The sequence below is a fragment of the Chroicocephalus ridibundus genome, chromosome 9 (genome assembly GCF_963924245.1).
Source record: "Chroicocephalus ridibundus chromosome 9, bChrRid1.1, whole genome shotgun sequence".
NCBI lineage: Eukaryota > Metazoa > Chordata > Aves > Charadriiformes > Laridae > Chroicocephalus > Chroicocephalus ridibundus.
Genome location: NC_086292.1, coordinates 1,713,610 through 1,733,992, shown reverse-complemented (window position 1 = coordinate 1,733,992; position 20,383 = coordinate 1,713,610). Strand labels below are relative to the sequence as shown.

Genomic DNA, 20,383 nt, shown 5'->3' with positions numbered 1-20,383 from the left:
TAAAGAATCTGATAAAGGAGGGATCCTATTATCTTAAAGAGATTCCTTTTAAATTCTACATTGCATATTTTGCATTTGTATTCAGTGTGTAGTGAAGCCCGAAGCATGCTCTGCTGGTGAGACATGTAACTGTTCCGTTACTTTAGCATCTCAGGCCTTTCACATCTTAACTCATGGAAAGTAGGTTTTCCTACTGCATTTCAAGAAAAGAGCATATTTCTTATCACAGGTGGAATGCTAATATGGCATTTACAGCAATCTGCCATAAGCTTCTAGCAAGGCAAGAAAACACTGTATGTATTCTCAATTTTTTGTAATCTTTTTCTTTTTTTTTTTCTTTCTTTTTGGAAGAGTAGAAACTTGTTACTTTACTTTCCAACTTCAAGCAATATTCCCTGTGCACACGTTTTATGAATCATTATATTCTTTGGACTGTTTTAAGGGGACGCAGTGTGCTTCCAGACTTAACTGCCCTAAACTCTTGTCTCCTTTCCTTTTTAAGGTACCTGAAGCTGAAAACATTTCTGCGTGGTGCCTGCTTCTCCGTACAACGTGGCATGTCTGCCTGTTCATGCAGAGGAGGGGAGCAGGAGAAACAGGTAACAGATGTACAGTATTTCTTACACTACTATTAATACACTACAAGAAAAGATACGGTGAAAAGGAGGTAGAGGGTGGAAAGGAGAGGGAAAACACATTTAAGAACAACTCCAGCTGATTTGACCTCCTGTGTGTTTACTTAGTGTTCAACACAGGGAGAGTAAAAATAGAAGCTTGTATTTCCACCAAGGATTTTCCCTCTATAGGAAGGATATTTTGATTCATTCCGCGTGCCAGGATCCGGGACTGTCAGCCCGAGCAGAGATGCTTACGAGGGCAGGCAGACGACGCTGGCATCTCCTTTCAGACCCAGACACGCCTGCTGCTCGTTTGTGGCGGGCAGGCAGAGAAATCTTCCTCTGCGCGCCGGCTTTATGACAGAGCTTGGTGTTGTGTAAGGCTGGAGAGAGACGTTTGAAAACAAAGTGCCCCCCAGGGGAGCTGGTGCTGCCGAACCATCGGAGATGAGTTGGCGGGGGGGCCAGCCCCCGGAACAACGAGATGGAAAATGAGCTCTGACGGGTTGGATGGAATATTGCAGGGCCAACCGCGCCGGATACCGGCCTTGGTATTGGGTGTGTGGAGAGGTTTGAGCTGCAATGGCTTGTGTGGGGAGAAATGCTCATTCCACGGTAGGATGGAAGCAACAACCTCCTTGAGAAGAAGTCCTTGAGGGTCTTCTCTGAAGGCTGGATCCAGGAGGGCATGTTCTTGTGAAGCAGGGATTGATAGTCAGTGCTTCTAGTGAGTGTGACAGTATGAGGGAGGGGAGCCATGGGACGAGGGGGAAGGGTTTTGAACTGGAAGATTTAGATGAGATCTGGGGAAGAAATTCTTTGCTGTGAGGGGGGTGAGCCCCTGGCCCAGGTTGCCCAGAGAAGCTGTGGCTGCCCCATCCCTGGAGGGGTTCAAGGCCAGGTTGGACGGGGCTTGGAGCAACCTGGGCTGGTGGGAGGTGTCCCTGCCCAGGGCAGGGGGTGGGAATGAGGTGATGTTTAAGATCCCTTCCCACCCAAACCATTCTATGATTCTGTGATTCTATCAACAGGTAGAGAGCAGCTCGTGGGCAGCGTGCTAGAGCCCTAGTGATGTCAAAGAGAGTTAAAAATCCACAAAATTGAGTGACCGTGATGGCCTACTCTGAAACCATAGCAACAGGAATGGAAAGTCCCTAAAACAAAAAGCCCATAAACATAAATAATCCAATCCTGGAGCTGGCCGTTGTTCCAAGTGGAGCCCCAACAGAATAGCAAGTTAAATAGTAACCTAGTGGTAGCTGACAGAATGAAGGTATAACCTCTAGTTACCTTAGATAATTTTAATACTGAAAATCACACCTCTAGGAGGAGATTTTACACGTAAATGTAAGACCACCTTAGTGCAATGATCCAGACAGAAACTGGGACGTGCACAAATGAGGTTTTGTTTTATAATTACAAGTGACCAATCAGCTATTTTGATATGACTTTCCTTCGTTACCTTTTTGTGTAAAAGACCCTGTGTGTTTCCTAACATGGCTCTCTCAGATGCCCAGCAGCCTGTTCTGCAGAATTGAAATAAAGACAAATATCTTGACTCAGTGTGTTGATTGGCTTCCACACACCGGGTGAAGAACCCTTATTTTTAGGGACAGCACTGGCTTTTCAGTGTTGGGGCTGCAAGTCCAAGGTCCAGCTCATTTGGGAGATCCCGTTCCAGCCTCAGTCCACATCAGTTCCTGAATCCTGCCAAATGGACACACCTGGCTTTCTGCGTGCAAGATCTTTGCTCCTGGAATAAATTGCATAGTCCAAATAGGGACTAAAATGGAACTGCAGAGCTCTGGGGTGGCTCAAGAAGTGGACAGGCAAAGACAGGAGTTGTGTGGATGGAAGCGCGCTGCCCAGTGAGTGTTTGGGCGGGGGATTACAGCGTAGCTAACGCTGTAAATCTGGATAAAGTGCGTTGGCAGAACTGTGTTTTGACAGGAGCTCTCCATATCTGAGACCATAAAGGAGAACTGGAAGGAAATGGTTCTGAAATGGTAAACTACTGACAGACCTGTGTGACGAGAAATATCTGTCAGCTTTTCCATGCAGACTAGATTTAGTCACCTAAACAATAACTTTGCTAGGAAATTTATAACAAGCCTACTCCAGTGGAAAACTGAGCCCTAATTGCTGTGCTAGTGTATTCCTCACTCAGGATTTAGGAAAAGATTTCCAACGCCCCCACCAAGTCTGTTCCAAAATTGAGAGGAATTTAAATACGTCACCCAAATACAGCTTGGTTCCAAGGAAAGAAGTGGTTAGATGGCCAAGCGTGGTGGCTGTACCCAGTACTCCCCATAGCTGCCCAGTGGCCAGAGGAAATCTGGTGTATGGGTCCAGTATGGCTGTGGTCTGTGCTGTTATCAGAGAGGAGGCGGAGGGAAAGCAGGGCTTAAGAAATCCTTTTGTTCCCTTTGCTGAAGACTGCTGCCTACGAGCAGGCTAGAAAAATAAATTTGAGGTTGGAGTTGGTGCCACGATTGAGTACTTCTTGACCGCAGTGGGTATGGACGTGCTCTGAGGGGGAATAAAGGAAAATGGGTGACTTTGCTGTGCTCTCCTGGTGGGAAAATGAAGGATATGGGAAAGGTACCGCTGCACTTCCACAGCACCAGTGCAGCTTGTAGTCCAAATCTGGATATATCAAGACCTAGGTAAAGGATTAGGAGCGTTATTTTCAATGGCTTCTACCCCACTCAGCCTTTCTGACAGTCGTCTTCAACTTGAGCTTCATGAAGTTGTTGTGACACTTCCCCAAGAGAAATTCAATTTACAGCGAGCTCTTAGTGTTTTGTGATGGTGGCTGCGAGTACGTCTTGTACTTCTCTCTTTTCTCAAGTGCTGTGAAGACAGATTTGGTTCATCTTCACCATTCCTGGAATTGCCTGATTATTCACACCAGCTTCTAGCCTCAAAATAATTTATAAGTTCTTATGTATCCTTCTCTCAACAGTCTCTACGTTGATTAATCAACCTTTTGAAGTTGATTAATAGTTTTACAGAGACCAGGTAAAATAACTGCATGGAAACCAGCTCTTATTCCCACATCCAAGTTCCTAACTGCGGACAGTGACCTTGGGTTCCTCCCTTTCTATACGACATGTGAAATCCGTACTGCTCTCCCTGGGAAAATACCAGGTTCAAAGCAACTCTTGCTTTCCTTGCCATGGATTCAGACCCCTCAGGAGAAATGGATACGCTCGATTATTCTTCCTCTCTAAATTTCCAATAAGTTTTTAGAAAAAAACAACTCTGCAGATAATCTTGAAATTAGTCTTTTCAGCCTTTCTTTGTGTTATTCATGATGCGGGTAAAGTAAAGGCCCTGTAATGACTAATACGGACTTTGTCTTTAAAAGCAAAATCTTTGAAAATTAGTACTCGAATCTGAAACTCTCGTTTGTCCAGGACTTTCTTGGCAGATCTAAGCACACATTGCAGCCTGTTCTAAAGTCTACGTAGGTTTTCAGCTAAAGGAAACGTTTCATGTGGGCATAAAGAGAGATTTTTCTGGCTTTTTAAAGCTGTTTTCCTGAAAGAAAATATATTCAATTGTCTGTCCGTCTTCCCTCAGAAGGTGTCATTGTATTTTACATTAAAAAAAAAAAAAAAGCCTTGCAGTGCCTTGTGAAAAAGAGCTGATGCTTATCTCGCAGATGGAGAATGGGAAGTAGAAGTAATAAAAGTGAAAGTGATTTACCAGAACTAATGAAGAAAATCCCTGATGGAGTTGAGATTAGAATCTTAATCTGTTTCCTTCTCTACACCTTACTCTAGATTTAGGTCAGCTCTCGCTGGGCTGAAACTGTGGTCACTGAAAGCAGCAAACCCTTCCAGGAACTTCAAATGCAACAACATTTTTCCCCAATTATGGCTGAAATAGTAATATAGAAGTTTATAATGGTCCTTTTGCTGTACAGCCAGTGTGGGCCACCGCTGGTTCACAGGCTGGTTTAGGATTTCTCCATGGCATTTGTCTTAATATCGTTTTCATCGCATTGTGTTGAATTAAGGAGACACATTACACAGACTGAAAACGCGACAGAAGCAGGAGAGACAAAAAGCAGGTCTCTTCTGCGGGCTGTAAGCCAGAACCCTTCATCTTTGTGATGGTACAAATGTTGGGTGTTACATTTTACTGGCCGTACAACGATTGCTGTGGTAGAGGTAAAGGGGAAGAAGAATGCCCTCTGTTCCCTGATTTGTCTCGGAGTTTGGTGCTGATGTAGGAGGGAGCTGAAAATCCCACTGCAGCCAAGTGTCTGGCTCCACCAGAGAGAGAGTTTGTGTCTGCAGGGCGGCAGAGCCTGCTCTGGGCAGCAGCGCTTCCGAGGCGCATTTAAAGACCATCACAGAAAGCAACTTTAATCCTTGCTCTCGGTGCACAGTCACAAGGAGAGTTTTTAGGATGATAAGGGCATAAAAAGGAATATGAGCGCAGAGAGAAAGAGGGAGCTCTGTCTCGATTCCAGGGGTTAGCCTGGAATTAATTCCTTGCTAGTAGTAGCAGTAATCAAACCAAACATTTTCCAGAGTATATTGATGTAAACTGTTTGTTTTCCCTGCAGTGGCTGTTTGGAGGAGGCTGTGGAACGGTCTTCTGGAGCTGCAGAGTCAACGGCACGTGTTCTGCCCCTTTGGGAAAAGCCGAATTTGATGTTGGTGGACCCCCTCCCTGGCCAAGCAGCGCCGTGTACAACTAAGAAAGCAAAATGGGAAAAAATTGGAGAGGAACTCCCTTAATTGGGATACCGCATAGAAAAGTCTGCAGTCTGTGCAGTTCACAACAGCTTTTCTTTAAAACTTACCTTAATATTTCATCCATCTTATCCATATAGTTCCTGCAGGTAACAGTCAGGAGTAACGGGTTCAGCTGTCATGAAAATCACTTAATAGTTTTGTGGCACAAATTCTTTTATCGATAGGTGTTATGATGCCGGGGACTATTTGTGGGTCTGAGGTTTGGCATTGCCAAGAGAGAAAGTGAGGCAATCCAATATGGGTGTGCCAGACAGAAATGGAGCGTGCGAGACTTCTCTAGAGAGATTTGGGCTGCGTGAAGGGAGAACAGCAGGGAAGTGGCAGAGCATCGAGGGGGGCAAACCGCAGAACATCAAGACGAAAGCCTGTAGATTTGTAGAGGCAATAGAAGAGAGGAGGAGGAAAAGCAGAAGGCAAGTGTCTATGGAAGCAAATGAAATACCGGGTCCGATAAAAGCCCGAAAAGGCTGGCAGAGCTCGATTGGTATCAGGAGGAAGAAGGAGTTAATAGCACTTGCTGCAGCACTTACTCTGCTGTTGGCCTCTCGTGTGCCGCTCGTACCGCCGCTTTGTCCATGTCAGTCTTCAAAATACGCAGAGAAAGTTCCAGCGCAGCCTCCAGTGATTTAGTCTGTTTCTCTGTGTCTTTGTTTCTGGCTCTGAATTCTCCAGGGGGACCAGAGGGCAGCAAAGGGCTTAAACAACAACTTTTTTTAAAAAAAACCCTTTCTCTTCATCGAAATACATCGTCTTTTCCAGCATTAGTCTGAAGTCTCATTTAGTAGAGGAAACTTTGCATTTAATCCACAGGCCTATTAGGGAAGCAGCGCAGCAGGAAACTAGTTAGACTGTTGAGTAGAAAATAGGCTTGCTAATAAACCTCTTGTTCTCATTACAGTCCCAAGATGCTGAACATTTTTTGTTTTAATAAACAGAAGTTGGTGATTCTTTTTTTCTCTTAAACGAATACCTTGCAGCCTTGTTCAAAGGCAAGAAAATGGGCTATTTCAGACAGAATTGTACATTTCTTGTATACAACTCATCCCTTTGCCTGACACATACAATCACAAAGGAAACAAAAACTTGGCTTTTTTCTATCAGTGTAACGTTGTTGTCTGGAATGTCTTGGGATGGCATAAATAAAAGGAGGACAAGGCCCTGGAGATTCTCTTTCACTCATCATTTTGTCCTTTCATCTCACCAGTCCTTGTTTTAGATATATGTCTGTCGAGAGCCAAATTTCAGTTTGTTCTTTATGCCTGTTGGTTTTGGGAGACCTATTTCTATGAGCGTCTCTGTCGCTCTTTGTGCTTTCCTTAGGAGCTGAGAAACACCGGCTCGGCGATCCCTCTTTCAGAGCTGCCGCGAAAGGGCTGAAGTGCAGAGAGTAAAACACCGAAGAAAATTGCATGGAGCTTTTTCTGAGATGCAATATCAAGGCAAAGCGGTAAAACAAAAAAAAAAAATTGAAATGGTTATTTCATCTGGGCACTGTTGTGAACTGGTACCTGTGGGAGCGAGAGGAGCGTGGGCATAGGGGCTGTTAGTAGTGTTAGTGAAGCCCTGACAAACATCTATTTGTGAAGGTTCGAAATTCCTCCAGATGTCTTTTTCCCCCCAAGGAGGTGGTAAAGTCTGTGTCCAGTTTGGGTTTGGAACTTGGATGTCCTGATCCCCAGACCTCGGCTTACACCGTTTCTTTTCATTCTTCTCCCCCAGTACATTTTAGACGTAGCTACAACACGTGGGAAAATTCTTCCCACACGTTCCAAGGTAAAGGCTTAGATGAAGCTACTGGACTTACAAATAACCCCTCAGACCTGTGTCAGGCCCTGAGGGCTCTGATCTGTCTCGCCTGCACCCCCCGTGGTGCAGGAGCCCCGTGGGTCCAGCTCAGCCCCAGGCACCGTGTCCTTCCCTGAGCCTGTCTCAGCCCTCCTCCTGAGTTACTGTCTCTTCTTCCTCGGTTGACCTTGGACCTGGCGGTTTTTATACCTATTTAACAATTGCTAAATATTTATTGGGCTAAGTTAAACGGTGGTTTTGCAAAAGCAGGGCATTTCTCTAATGACTAGTACACCTTGGCAGGGTCCTCTGAGCAAGGCAGGTTCTACCGCTGAGAAGAGTTCTTGGCTGGAGGTACCTGGATCGGCTGAGCTGCAGTTGGGGAAATCAACAGCTTTGGAGCCTTCATGACCAAATACGTCAGTGTCGGTAACCGGCTCAGGACAGTTTCTTACTGTTTGATGTTTTTGGTTTAGCATGCAAACTTGTAGCTTGGTTTGGGGCATCACATCAAAGAACATATGAGGGTTGTGTTTCATTTTAACTAGGAAGAAGGAGCTTGTAAGCTCGTATCAGTGTAAAAAGAAAAAAAGAAATGGATCTATTTTGGAAGTGGCAGGATAGTTACAGACACACAGAATAATAATACAAACGTTACCAATCCACAGGCGTATGGGACAAGAGCACCTGCCGCCAGACTGGCCTATCTGGAGAAGGCATATGTAGAAATTGCCTATTTTCCCTTAAATAGCATCTTACGAAAATTCATTGTTTTCTTTTGATTCTAAACACTATTTGTTTATTAGTCTCAGTAATAATAGTACTGATTTAATAGTAATCACTGTCTGTCGTGGTTCTCACATGAACCATTACGGATTTGTATTACTTTTGTGTCATAAACTGAATATTTCATGAACACGCTATCAGAGGATGTCCTGCTTTCTTAATAAGAGACCTCACATTCAGTAACTGAAAATCCAATCCAGTGTACGGACAAAGACCCTGCATGCTTTTTAAGCACTTCTAAGGGTAAATCCTGGGTTTGCTGGAATTGATGGGAAGAATTTTCATTTGATTTCACAGTTCTAGAAAGGAATTTCATATTTTCCTATTCTATTCACAGAATTAAAAGAGGGATGGCACCAGCAAAAACGTAGCCCTTCTGCTGGCTGGAAGATGAATTTTCTGGCCAGTTTTGCACATTTATGTAAGCAGTGGGACTGGCAGGCAGCACAAAAAGCTGCGTCCAGAGCGTGGAATCCTATGGTTCTGTTTTCTTCAGGTAGTTTTGGATGTAGGAAGATGGGAATTGCTGCAGGGGGTTATAGCAAGAGCCTCATCTCATCCTTTCTCCGGTCTCGAAGAGTATCCACCTGCCTTTTGAGGGCTCTTGTAGAGAACCATTACGCAGGTACCTGTGTGTCTGACACAGGCCACATTTACACATCTCTTTTGTCCTGTTCATAGAACTATAGATGTTCTCTCTGAGGTAAATGGTCAGTCACTTGTCATCGCTCCAGCGGCTTCAGAGGAGCTATGGCAGTTAATCCCTCCGAGAGCCTGCTCTGCGCTCTCCGCAACAGTCTGTTCCTGAAAGCCCCTCGCCTTTCCAGCTCGTGTGCAGTTCTCAGTCCATGGAAGGACAGGGCTCTCATCTCCTGACCTCAGATGCTGAGATTCAGACAACTTGATTGAGGCACATGATTTAGGCATCAGAACCGTCCTCAGAAGGAATTTCCTCTCCAGTCTGCGGACAGAATTGGTTACCACCGACGGGGGATCCAGCGCGTGGAAGGGAGGCACCATCCTCTCCCCGCTGGCTGCGGAGGGGCCCTAAGTGGTATCAGAAGGTAGTTTGGGGGTTCTTGCTTTGGTCTGGTTCACCAGCTTGAGATGGGCTGTGCGACCCACCAGCAATGTGTCTTCACGTCTCTCTCTGGACCTCGTGTGCCCGAGACAGGGCTGCACGCCAGGACGTTGCATCAGCAGGAGATCCAGGGACAACTGACTGGCTGTAAAGTCCCTCCGAGGACAGGGCTGCACAGAGCAACAGGTTTCGAGTCCTCTGTGGGATTTAACTAACTGTCACGATTGCATCAAATACAAACCTGAGGGGTATTTAGATAGTCTTAATCTCATCCTAAAACAATCAGGAGGAGTTTTTCAACTTCTTGAAACCCTGATAAGGTAGATCTCACGCTGTCTGTAACAAATGATTTTGTTTATATGTTCAAATGAGGTTGCTGAGCCTCATTTTTTCCTTAGGGTAAAAAAATGTATGAAATTCCCTTATCATCTGATGCAAGTAAAGAATCCATAACTTCTTTCTCATTCAGCTGTTTGAGTTGCAACTCGATCCATTTTCTCAGGATTAGGGCTTCTTTTAAGGCCCTCTTCTTCTTGCCGTCCTTCTGCTACAACCAGTTGATTTTTCGGGAGAACAGCAATGAGGCCCCTTCATTTGTGGCTCTTTTCAGAAGCCTTATACATTCGGTGAGGTTGTTTACTCGGCATTTATTTTCATTGCCAATTGGATTAGCTCTGTCTTTCATACTTCTCTCCTTACTGGAAGATACAGCTCTGAAGTACGTATCCCCGCAGTATGAGCTCTGAGAGAAATAAATTGTTGGCAGCTTTGCAGCGTCTCTGCTCCGATTAGTTGCTCTCTGTCCTTTATACAAGGACTTGTAGCATCAGGCTCAGATTAGTTTTTCTTGATTGGGTCATCCATCTTGTAAAAGATGTCCTCTTCTCTTTCTTGCTGCTCTGAGCGTGCTAGGGAGAAGCTGGTGTTCGTGGAGATGGTAATGAGAGTCTCAGCTTCAATCCTTAGGAGAATTTTCTCTTGAAGCAGCCCAAACTTTCTTTTGAAGCCCAAGGATGTGACTGTTTAGGTTAGAGAATGTGAAACTCTTGAGAGAAAATTAGCACTCTCTTGTGCTATTCAAAGCAACTTAATCACTGGTGATCAATAATAAACCGTGCTATTTGTTGGACCGGTTCTGTCTTTGAGGGCATTGGAATAAAGACTTTGGCAACAGAATGACAGCGACAACAACATTTATATAATTTAGGAAAGAGATTTCTCTGAGGAGACATAACTGGAGGCTCTGACTGTCTTCAAGGTAACCTAGTGCATATCCCTTCCTTTCTTAATTCCTTTCCTGTGGGATAGCGTAATCCATTTCATCTGGTGATAGGACAGAGAAGGATGACCTGAAGCTAAGGCAGAAAAAATTTAAGCTAAACATCAGTAAAATTATTCAGAAGCTCTGAAAGGTAGCACCGAGAAAAAGTACGAGTGGCAGAGAGATTAAATATCATCTTGTAAGGGAATCAAAACTGGCAACAATTCAGGATGACACGCGAACGCACCGCTATTATTTAGAACACGTTTAGCACATTAGAGAGCGCGTCAGTGCTTCAGCGAGCCCCAGCACTCCGGGTAGTTGGGGCGGGAGAAGCATTGCCTGCCTCGGGGGCGTGGGGAGGGCACGGCGGTTCCGTCACTGCAGCGAAGGCTGCCAGGGTCAGCACTGCCTTTTGTCCTTAGGTGGCCAGGGAACGTGTTGGATGGGAGCAAGATTCACAAAAGCATTCGGGAGCCCTGGTTTTGTTCTGTTTCTGGCAACAAATAAAACCAGGTACAGACCAGACTTTATTTTTGGAAGTAAATAAACCTAAGAATGAGTTTAGCTGATCACCATCCAACACCATAACCCATCGGATTAAGGTCACTTATACTTACAGGTCAGTGCAAGGAATTTGAAAGAAATGCTAGTATTTTAAGGCCAAGAACTCGGAAATTAGGAGACAGTAGAATTACCATGTCTCCGAAATGTTAATTTATTGAGTGCGTGTACTAGAGTACAAGACTGCCAGCTCAAACCAACAGGTTTTGGTCTGTTTCAGTCTTGATAGATCACATTTAGGATCAGGAGTAACTGGCATTGATAAACTTCCCAGCCTAAAAATAGAAATGGCCAAAACTTTTCTTTCTGTACAGTTTTCTTCTTGGCGTACTCACCGAGCTGAGTGGAAGTGTCTGCATAACACCTCAAAGGTCATATTTGTGCGTATCCTATTTGTCTCCATCTCTTGGACTGAAAGGTGAAATGCTGGTTGTTTATTTTCCTTGCTGTTTTCAGCCACTTCAGTTTCTGGGTTCGGTTTTGCTAATTTAACCTTCTGGGATCCCCTGAATTCTGGGGAATGCTCATGTTTTTACAAGTTTTCAGAAACCACCGTTTGTGGCATACTGTGAAAAGCTTCTTTAATGTTAAGCTTATTTTCCAAAGACCTAAATATTCCAGTGTCACTGTTTTAAACTGTACATCATTACGTGCACCACTGACAGCAAGAATTAAACCAGAAGAGTCCAGGCGGGTCTGTCGGCATGGGGAAGGAGCGGCTGGAGGATACTGGAGGGGTTGAGGGGGTTGTTTCTATGGGTATGAAGTCCTCTGGAAATGTAAACCATTTCCAGCTCTCTTGGTGCTCTTGCTCTGCAGAACTGCAGACAAACTGGTCTCTTCACACCTTATTTACAGGTCCGTTTACCAACGAGAATTCCGCTGGTGTCGAGATGCTCAAAAGGGGCTCGGTCTGTCCTGATCTCCTGTCCTGAAGCTACTCTGCGCTCAGGAAATCCTGTCTCTCACCACACACCAGGCTAAAAACCACCCAATAAATCAAACCAGAGGAAAGGACTTCAGCTCATTCTTCACTTAGGTGGAAGGTTAAAGTTGTCCAGGCAAATCTAGCTCTTCTGAAGCTAAGAAAATGTGCCATGAAATAACCTTAAATCGTAAGTTTTCTCCTGAAGGTTGTACTTAACATACTTATCGTGGATTTTTCTGCAGGACGCAGTTCAACTCCCTGATTAAAGATCGTACTGGAAGCGGGCCAGGCTGAAGTCTATTTTGGTAGACCAAAAATGGGTTGAAAGGGGATGGAAAGGTTAAAATATTGCCTTATTTATGTGCAAAACATGAACCGAGCAAGGTAATACTGGACCGGTGCCTGAAAAGCCAAGAAGCGAGGCAAACTATAAATACAAAGGGAAACTAAACCAATATATTAGTGTGTGATCAGAAGAAATGAAGTGCCTTAGCAAATGATCTCCTGTGGAGTGAGCGGCAGTAGCAGTTCCTGTGCAGGTTTTCAGTCCGCTCCCGTGGTGAGAGAACATCGTGCGATGGGCTAAGAGTGAAGATGCACTTCCTTACTCGAGTTAGCGGGCAGGTGGCAATCTGCAGTAATGTTTTTGTTTTCAGCTGTGTGCTTGTACTTTTAAGATGATGAATGACCATAAAATGCAGATTAACCACTGCTGGTGACAAGGAGAAGAATCAGGTAGCTGATTTATTTTTTTGTCCCCTCTCAGGTTTTATGGGGGTCACCTTAAGTTGGTCTGGACTCTGGTTTTACTGTTCAGCAACAAAAGCAGTGTTGAAGCAGAAATACTTCTCAGCACATTCTAGGTATGTCCTATTATTAAAGCTATTGGTGATACTCGATCTGTCCTTGTCGTGGACCCCCAAAGGTGGGCTGTTCCTCTGGAGACCTTGCCCAGCCCTCGCCTGCCAGGCAGAGCAAGCAGCGCGGAGCACGGCGCCGTTCGTCACCAGGCTCTTTGCTGTCGCCGTTCGTCACCAGGCTCTTCACTGCCCTGTGTCGCTTGCGCAGATCCATTTCGCATCTGACTCAGCGTCACTATTTGCCACTGGGACGTTGTTGGCAAGTCAAGTCCTGGCGTGAGCTTGGGGGCTTTCTTGCACCCCTGCCCCCTGCGTAGTTATTCATTTAATGGCTGTGTTACAGAAGGGAGCAGCTGTTGTTTTTAATTTGAATACAGAGCTGATGTCTCTCAAGGAGTCTTTGTCCCCATATTAGGAGGGAACAGAAAGAATACCGTACTGGAACCTTCTCGTGATATTTTTACTACATCCTACTCATTTTTTTTTCTTTTTCTGACAGAGGGTTATATATCTTAATTATCTTTTGGCAAATCATTATTTTTTCCAGTTTATCATTTCATATGTTTGAAATGGAAGCTATTTATAGCCTTCACTTTGACTTGCTTCTGCCTAAATATATTTTGGGGTTGCTTGCAAGGGTTAAGAAGCGACGCAGACATCCCCTTTTAGGAAAAATGGGGAAATAATCACAGACTCCTTTTCCTTCCTCTCGGACACAGTCACAAAGCTTTTACCATTATTGTCTGGTCATTGCAGAGAAATACAATGAAAATATGCAAAAAGAGAGAAAATAAATCTGCTCCAAACCCACATTTAAGTAACCAAGTTATTTAATATGGTTGTGTGAGGTGGCAGCTGTGTAAGAGTAAGGTGTGAGATATACAGGGCATCATTGTTTAAGAAAAGCAGGGATGTATTCCAGTGTGCTGCGGACGCTTACCTGGGAACCTGCTTCCCGTTACACTTCAGGCAGTTCCCTGGACAATTAAATCTGCAGTTCTATTACATTCCTCAATTCCTCATTTGTGTCTCATTCAGTGCTGATTTTCATCACCCAGTGAAACAATTTGGGGTTTTACTTTTCCTGGAGAACAAAGCTAACAGACGGTAGAAACGCGTCAGTTTATAGGTGTTGAACAAGTGAATCTCCATTCCGGGACTGCCCAAGAACTGCTGGATTTGGGATCCTGGTGCCAGGTGGCCGTGGGCTGTGGTCACTCTTAGGTGAGTAAACCATTGAGATATGAGAAGTCTGTTCTCACCCCCTTAAATCTTAACTCTATGTTCCCCTTGTCACAGTGCCATGGAAACAGCAAAATTGCAGTAATTCCTTATGGCCAGGCCTCTGGGTCCCGCTAGTAATTGTAAACCTTCAGAGTTCACCCCTGTTGATAGAAGAGTTTTAGAAGCACGCAGAAGACTGGTAGATCCCTTAGTCTGCAGCATCGGGGAGCGGGAGAGACCTTCACGTCACAGCACAAGATAAAAGGTCACCATGTTTGCTGGGGGGCAGCAGCCTGACCACACCACAGTCGTGGTGAACGGAGCCGCTGCTTTGTGTGCCTCTTCCTCTCCCACCGCCTTTATTTCAAACCCAGCATCTTCCCGGGAGGCAGATGCGTTCCTTTAGTTACTGCTGGTTGTTTAATAACAGCCCTTCAGCCATTGTGGGCCAGCTTTCAGGCTCGGGGGGTTAAAGCTAAAACTGAAGTACCGGCCGTCAGGTCAGTGCGATCGTACTAGTAAAGAAGAAAAAGATGTGCAGTTCCTAGAAATGAAAGAGCTGGTTTATTTTGTTATGTTTTTGAGACATTTTGCGACATTAGCAAGGGTTGGACAAGTCCCACTGAATCTCAGAATTAACAATGAGACTAATGCAAATGCATATTCTTTAGAGTAATTCTTAAGAGTAAAACATGTAGGGATTTCAGTGGAATCATAGAATCACAGAATGGTTTGGGTGGGAAGGGACCTTAAAGGCCACCCAGTGGCACCCCCTGCCCTGGGCAGGGACACCTCCCACCAGCCCAGGTTGCTCCAAGCCCCGTCCAACCTGGCCTTGAACCCCTCCAGGGATGGGGCAGCCACAGCTTCTCTGGGCAACCTGGGCCAGGGGCTCAGCCCCCTCACAGCAAAGAGTTTCTTCCCCAGATCTCATCTCAATCTCCCCTCTTTCAGTGTAAACCCCTTCCCCCTCGTCCCATGGCTCCCCTCCCTGCTCCAGAGTCCCTCCCCAGCTTTCCTGGAGCCCCTTTAGGGACTGGCAGGGGCTGGAAGGTCTCCCCGGAGCCTTCTCTTCTCCAGGCTGAACCCCCCAGCTCTCTCAGCCTGTCCCCACAGCAGAGGGGCTCCAGCCCTCCCAGCAGCCCCGGGGCCAGCACAATCATTCTAGTGCTACACTCAGGTAATAGAATTTGGCCCCAAGAGACTGAAGAGAACTATATCGCTTTTATTGAGTTGAATATAGCTGTCGTGCTCTGTTCAGAAGAATATTTTAATCAGGCCCCATATAATATTACCTGTACTCTATGACTAATTTCTACAGAAATACTAATTTAATTCTATAGCAATTTATTGCCTAAGAAAGAACTAAATTGCTGGGCAGGATAATGGCGAGAAGAAAGAACCTAGCAGGAGGGTTAAGTGTGGCGGATTTCCTTGACCACAAGGGTACCAACTATAATACAAGGAAACAAAGTTCCTGGAAGAAGAATAAATAAGGAGCTGAATACCTCACTAGCAGGTAGGAGCTGCTTAATCTGATGAACGACATTGTGCTTTTCCCTGCTTGGAAGCCAGGCTCCATCTTGCCCGACATAAAAGCTGTTTCACAGCCTCAAGCCATGAGCTCATAAACAACACAGAAAATAATGTTGTTATTGTAGTATTTCTGCTGATTTCCTCTCCATATCATTACCTTGCTAAATCAGAAAAAAAGCTATGCTAAGAAACGTAAATTGTTCTCAAAATCAAGGGGGAGAGTGTTTGCATGGGTTTATTGGTGTTGGTTTTTTTTAAACGTTATGGATTATGTTGGTAAACTCGTATTAAGTGGGAAGTGGTTTTACTTCTTCCCCTGCAGGTTTTACAATTATTAAAATACAGAGGTTATAATGTAATTTATTTAAATCTGTTCCGAGGAACGTAGAATAAAATACTCAAAATTACTCAGGCCTGCCGAGTTTTTGAGGATCCTTTCAGAAAGATTTACAAGTGTCTGAATGAACCCAGGAAGATTAAACATCAGAAGTACACTGCTTAAATAATGAGCTTGTAATCGCAGCTCTTATGTACTAGAAACAGGCATTTTGGTCCTTTGCGCTCCTCAGCTGAGCTGGAAGCTGCCTCCCCTTAATTCGCCTTTACTCTACCGCGGAACTTCCTTTGCGCAGGGCGCTGGGGCTCCGCTGGCTTCGATGGCCAGGCTCCGACCGCAAACTGCATCAACAAACATTTTGCTTTTCGTTAGAGTAATTCGGATTTCAGATTCCTAATTTGCCAAACCGGAGACCGAGATCAAAATTTATTGTTAGTGTAAGCAGACGTAAGTCCCTTGGTCTGAAAAGGTTAAAGGTCATTGGAAACGATCCCAGTACAATCTCGGAATAACGGGACTCCTTTTGCATCCCACATTTCTTGGAAACCCCCTAAAAAAGAAGCAGAGGTCACGCAAGCGTCGGAGCTGGGTCAGGAGCAAGTGGTTGTGCGTTTGCAGCGATGGCACGTTTTGTATCTAAACATTCAAAAAATTCTGTCTGAAGTCTCCCGTTCAAAGTATCGGCATACTCAGGGCTTTGCTAACGGCCGCCTGCGAGTCCTGCCCCAAACAGCAATAAATGTGACTTGAACCCTGCCTGCTTCGCGAGTCTGTGTCCGACTGTGATGGTTCTCATGTAACTTTTTTACCTACTTCTTTTCCCTCTTCCTGCTCCCCCGCCTGTGGACGGGCTGGAGCTGGGTCGCAGTGGGGGAAGGTCCGATGGCTGTGCGCGGGTCAGTTCTGCGATGGCACAACGCCGCTTCCGTCAGACCCTTCACCTCATCTGGAGGTTAGAAATTATTCAAAAGTGAGAGGGGTGAGAAATGTATTAGCGTGATCCGTTTCCAGCCCGAAGGCTTGAATCCAGTTTTGATTAGAAGACGGGAAGCTAATTTCTTGGAAAGATTCATTTGGTTCCAGTCCTCCCTCCTAACGCCTTTCTGTAGCTGCTGGCCCAGCGTGGCTCCGTAGTCGTACATCCAGCCGAATGCGACCCAGCGCCTTTCCGTCTCAATCAGAAGCTGAAAACATGTTTCGACGTAGATGAAAATAGCGTTTCCATTTCATCTGCGGGCTCCGGTCTGGCATGGCTGTGACTGGAATCGAGAAGGTGGTTTCTCAGAGCCGCGAATGCTTGCCTGGCTCTTCGAGGGGACAAACAGCTATCAGCTCTTTACCTGGCCATAAAAATACATTTCCTATATAGAATGTGTCAAATCCTTTTCCTGGCGTGACAGTAAATGCTAAGAGGATTGCCAGCCTGGGACAGACAGACTTGAAATGGTGCTGGAGTAGTGTTCAGCTTAGCTTTTTCCTATTTAAAAAAAAAAGGGAGGGGGAATTTAACGCTGGAAAACTGAACCAACTTTGCGGTCTGGGATATTGTAAACTCCGTTAATCAACAGGGCAGGTTCACCAATAGCTTCAGGAAATCAAACTTTCTTCTGTGATCTCTTCTCAGTGTACCTCGGCCCCGAGTCGGAGAGGAATCTGATGGTGCAAAGAATCAGAAAGTGACTTTTAAGCTGTTCAGCTCCCTCAGGCCTTGACATCCCCAAAGGTAACACCAAGAGCCGGTTACAGGGCGGCCTCCTGCCAACGTGGGAGCGCTGCCGTAAGAAACACCCCTTCGTCTCCTATTGCCCAGGGAAACGTTTGGTTCTCCTGAAGCACTGTAAGAGCTGACAGGAAAGGCTTTGCTTTTGTTTCTTATTTTTAAACATAACTTCCAGTATCCTGAGCCTTAGCTGTCTTCCTCTCACTTCAGCCCGGGCGTGCGCAGATCAGGTTTATTCTGTTAGCCCTTGGCAGCGCCGGCGCTGGTGTAAGTAGCTGTTTCCCCGTAACGAACCCGGAGTCAAGCACGGCAGAAGACTTGCGCGGTGCTCAAACAGAGGAGAGGGACGACAAGGACCGGAGGTAAGCAGCAGACTGCCGGCAGCGAGGTGGCACCTGGGCAGCGTGAGCACTGCCCAGGTAAGGGCTGGCAGAGAGGAGATCTTCTCCCTCCTGTTTTCTGCGGGCAGCAGGGGTGCTGCGGGCAGGGAAGCCGCCACTGCAGCCGTGGGATGGGCTGAGACTTTGGAGCAGCTGCATTTAACAGACTGTGCAGGAGGCTCCCTGGAGGCTTTCATGGTTCTTGCACTTCTAACGGGAGTGACTGTGGTCTAACCGTGGAAAGGAGGATGGGGGTGACAGAGGATTGCTGCTGTACCCGCTGGCTGCTCAGCGCTCTGTTTGCCCCCGTTTCAATAACGAGGGCATGTTACTTTAACTAAACACCTTGTTTAAGGCCTTACTGTTTTTGAGGCATCGACAGGTAATGATAGTGGAGAGAAAAAGGCACCTTTTCCCAGTCCCGAGGTAGTTCGGAGACGTGTGTTCCTCTCCATCTGCTCAGGAACGAGACCATGATCGAGGCAGGCAGCAGGACTGAAGAAAGTCAAACCTTTGATTCTCTCCTTGGCTCGTGGTCAGTTGAGTGCTTTACACACAACCCCGTTAGACACAGTCCCTACGGTTCGGGTATATCTCTCCTCAACAGGTTCCAAGACGTCCCTTGTTTGAAAAACCATTAATAAATGAAAGTGGCTGTCTCTTTCCATGCTAGAAACTCTTTCTTCCCTCAGTATCTCCTGGGTCATGTATGGGATGTGCTGTTCCAAGCCCAGATTCACATTTCAGTGTAATTAGATTGTCATCCCTATCTCTGTTGTAATGAAATAACAAGCCAAGCACGGGCAGATAGGAGACTTAAACACTGCTGGGCTGCCAGCTTTGGAGAGCAGATCCAGGTAATTTGTTTTAATGGGACAGTTTATTACCAGCTTTTCTTCCCCTTAGACAGATGACCGCTTATTTTCTCCTGCCTGTTAATGAAAAAAAAAAAATTGTGAATGAACAACAGTTTCTTGCAATTTGTTTAAAAATATACTTTGGCCACAGCCAGTGTAGGCAGGAGTAGCCTCTTTGGACTCGTCCCAGGGGGTGTCCCACTGAAGCGGGTGTCTTGCTGCGTGGGAAGGAGTTTGGGCATTGGGGAATGTAATGACTCCCCCCCTTTTTTTTTAAATAGCTGCATGTTAGAGAACAGGGAAGGTTCTGCCTTTCACTGGGTTCAGTTCTGCCATCTCATTGCCCTGTTCTTCCCTCCCTTCCGTCCTCCCAAATTCCCTCTAGATGCCTCCTGCTTCCCCTTCTGCCAGCTGGGAGAGTGAGGCTGGGAGAGCTGGGAGTGCTCCGGAGCTCCCCGGCATTTCCCACTCCTCCGAGACCGCGCGGAGACCTGCACCAGAACGCCGACACTCTGCATCACGCCTGGCCTGCGACACGGGGTGCGTCTCACCGGACTCCGACGCTGCGTAGCGAGAGCTCAAACTGCCCGGGGGCCAGCAGGAGCCGGGGCCAGGCGGCTGCGGGGTCTGACGGCACCGAGCAGCTCGCGACGGGCGCCCAGAGCGCAATCGTGACTGGGATGGTGAATTGGGACCGGTGGGGATTAGCAGCTGGGTGATGTGGGTGGCAGGCAGAGCGCGGGTCTGGACACAAGCGCATCGGCAGAGAATAACCCAATAATGAAGGTTCAGCATAAGGACAAAAGAAGGGACTTTGACAGCGGAGAAAATTCCTTGCCATTAGAGACAGGGCATGGTTAGACAGGGAGAAATGGGTGGAGGCGGAGAAAGTACAAAGAAGCCAAAACCCTCTAGAACAGGGACAGTCTTTAAATAGACATTTGGAGCTAAGGAACATCGTTACATACCTGTTCGCTCTGCATCCAGGCAGCTTCCCAATGTGGCAGCCACTACAGGCCTGTTCAGCGCCAGCAATGTTGAGGCTGGGAGTGCTCTAAGGCGTGTTTGCACCCTGAACGGTTTGGACGTGAGACAATTTAAGACTCAGAGGTAGGGCTCTGGCCCAACTTTAACAACAGTGCAAATGTAGTTGTGATTTAAGCGGTGACAGTTAAGTTCTGCAAGTGTGGAAAGGCCTGTGCCATACATTAAAATACATAACAGCTTTTGTATTTTTGTATCAACCCAATGTTGATGTTGAAATACTTTCTTTTTTTTTTTTTCCCTTGGGCCATACTTTCCTACAACCGATGAAATATTGATGAGTATTTCAGCACATGTAGAGACTATTACCTTTTGGCTTTAGCCAACTTGGCTAGGAATCGGAGGGCTGCGGCAGCTCCATGAAGAATTCTCTGCCATCAGCTCCCTCCTCCTCACACCAACAATGCCCCAAACTCATTTCTCTCTCTCTGCTCTCAGCTGCAGCGTTTTGGCGCAGGGAAAGGGCAGCCGCTGCTGCTAACGAACTCGGGGCTTTACGGATGAAAAGGGAACATCTTGAATTCCACCTGGAGCTTGCTGGCAGCGCGTGCAGGGCCCAGAGCAGTTGCGTGGTGTTTTCTCGCGGTGACACATCGCTCGGGAAGCAGGATCTCATATCGCCTTTTGCTCC

General features: G+C 46.2%; 1 long non-coding RNA gene across 1 annotated transcript; it reads left to right on the top strand.

The window, feature by feature from the left end:
* Positions 1-501: 501 nt before the first annotated feature.
* On the top strand, positions 502-19,698 carry LOC134521182 (uncharacterized). The gene is made up of 3 exons (XR_010072669.1): positions 502-599; positions 5,197-5,475; positions 11,725-19,698. It is a non-coding gene; the product is annotated as an uncharacterized LOC134521182 (long non-coding RNA).
* Positions 19,699-20,383: the final 685 nt, after the last annotated feature.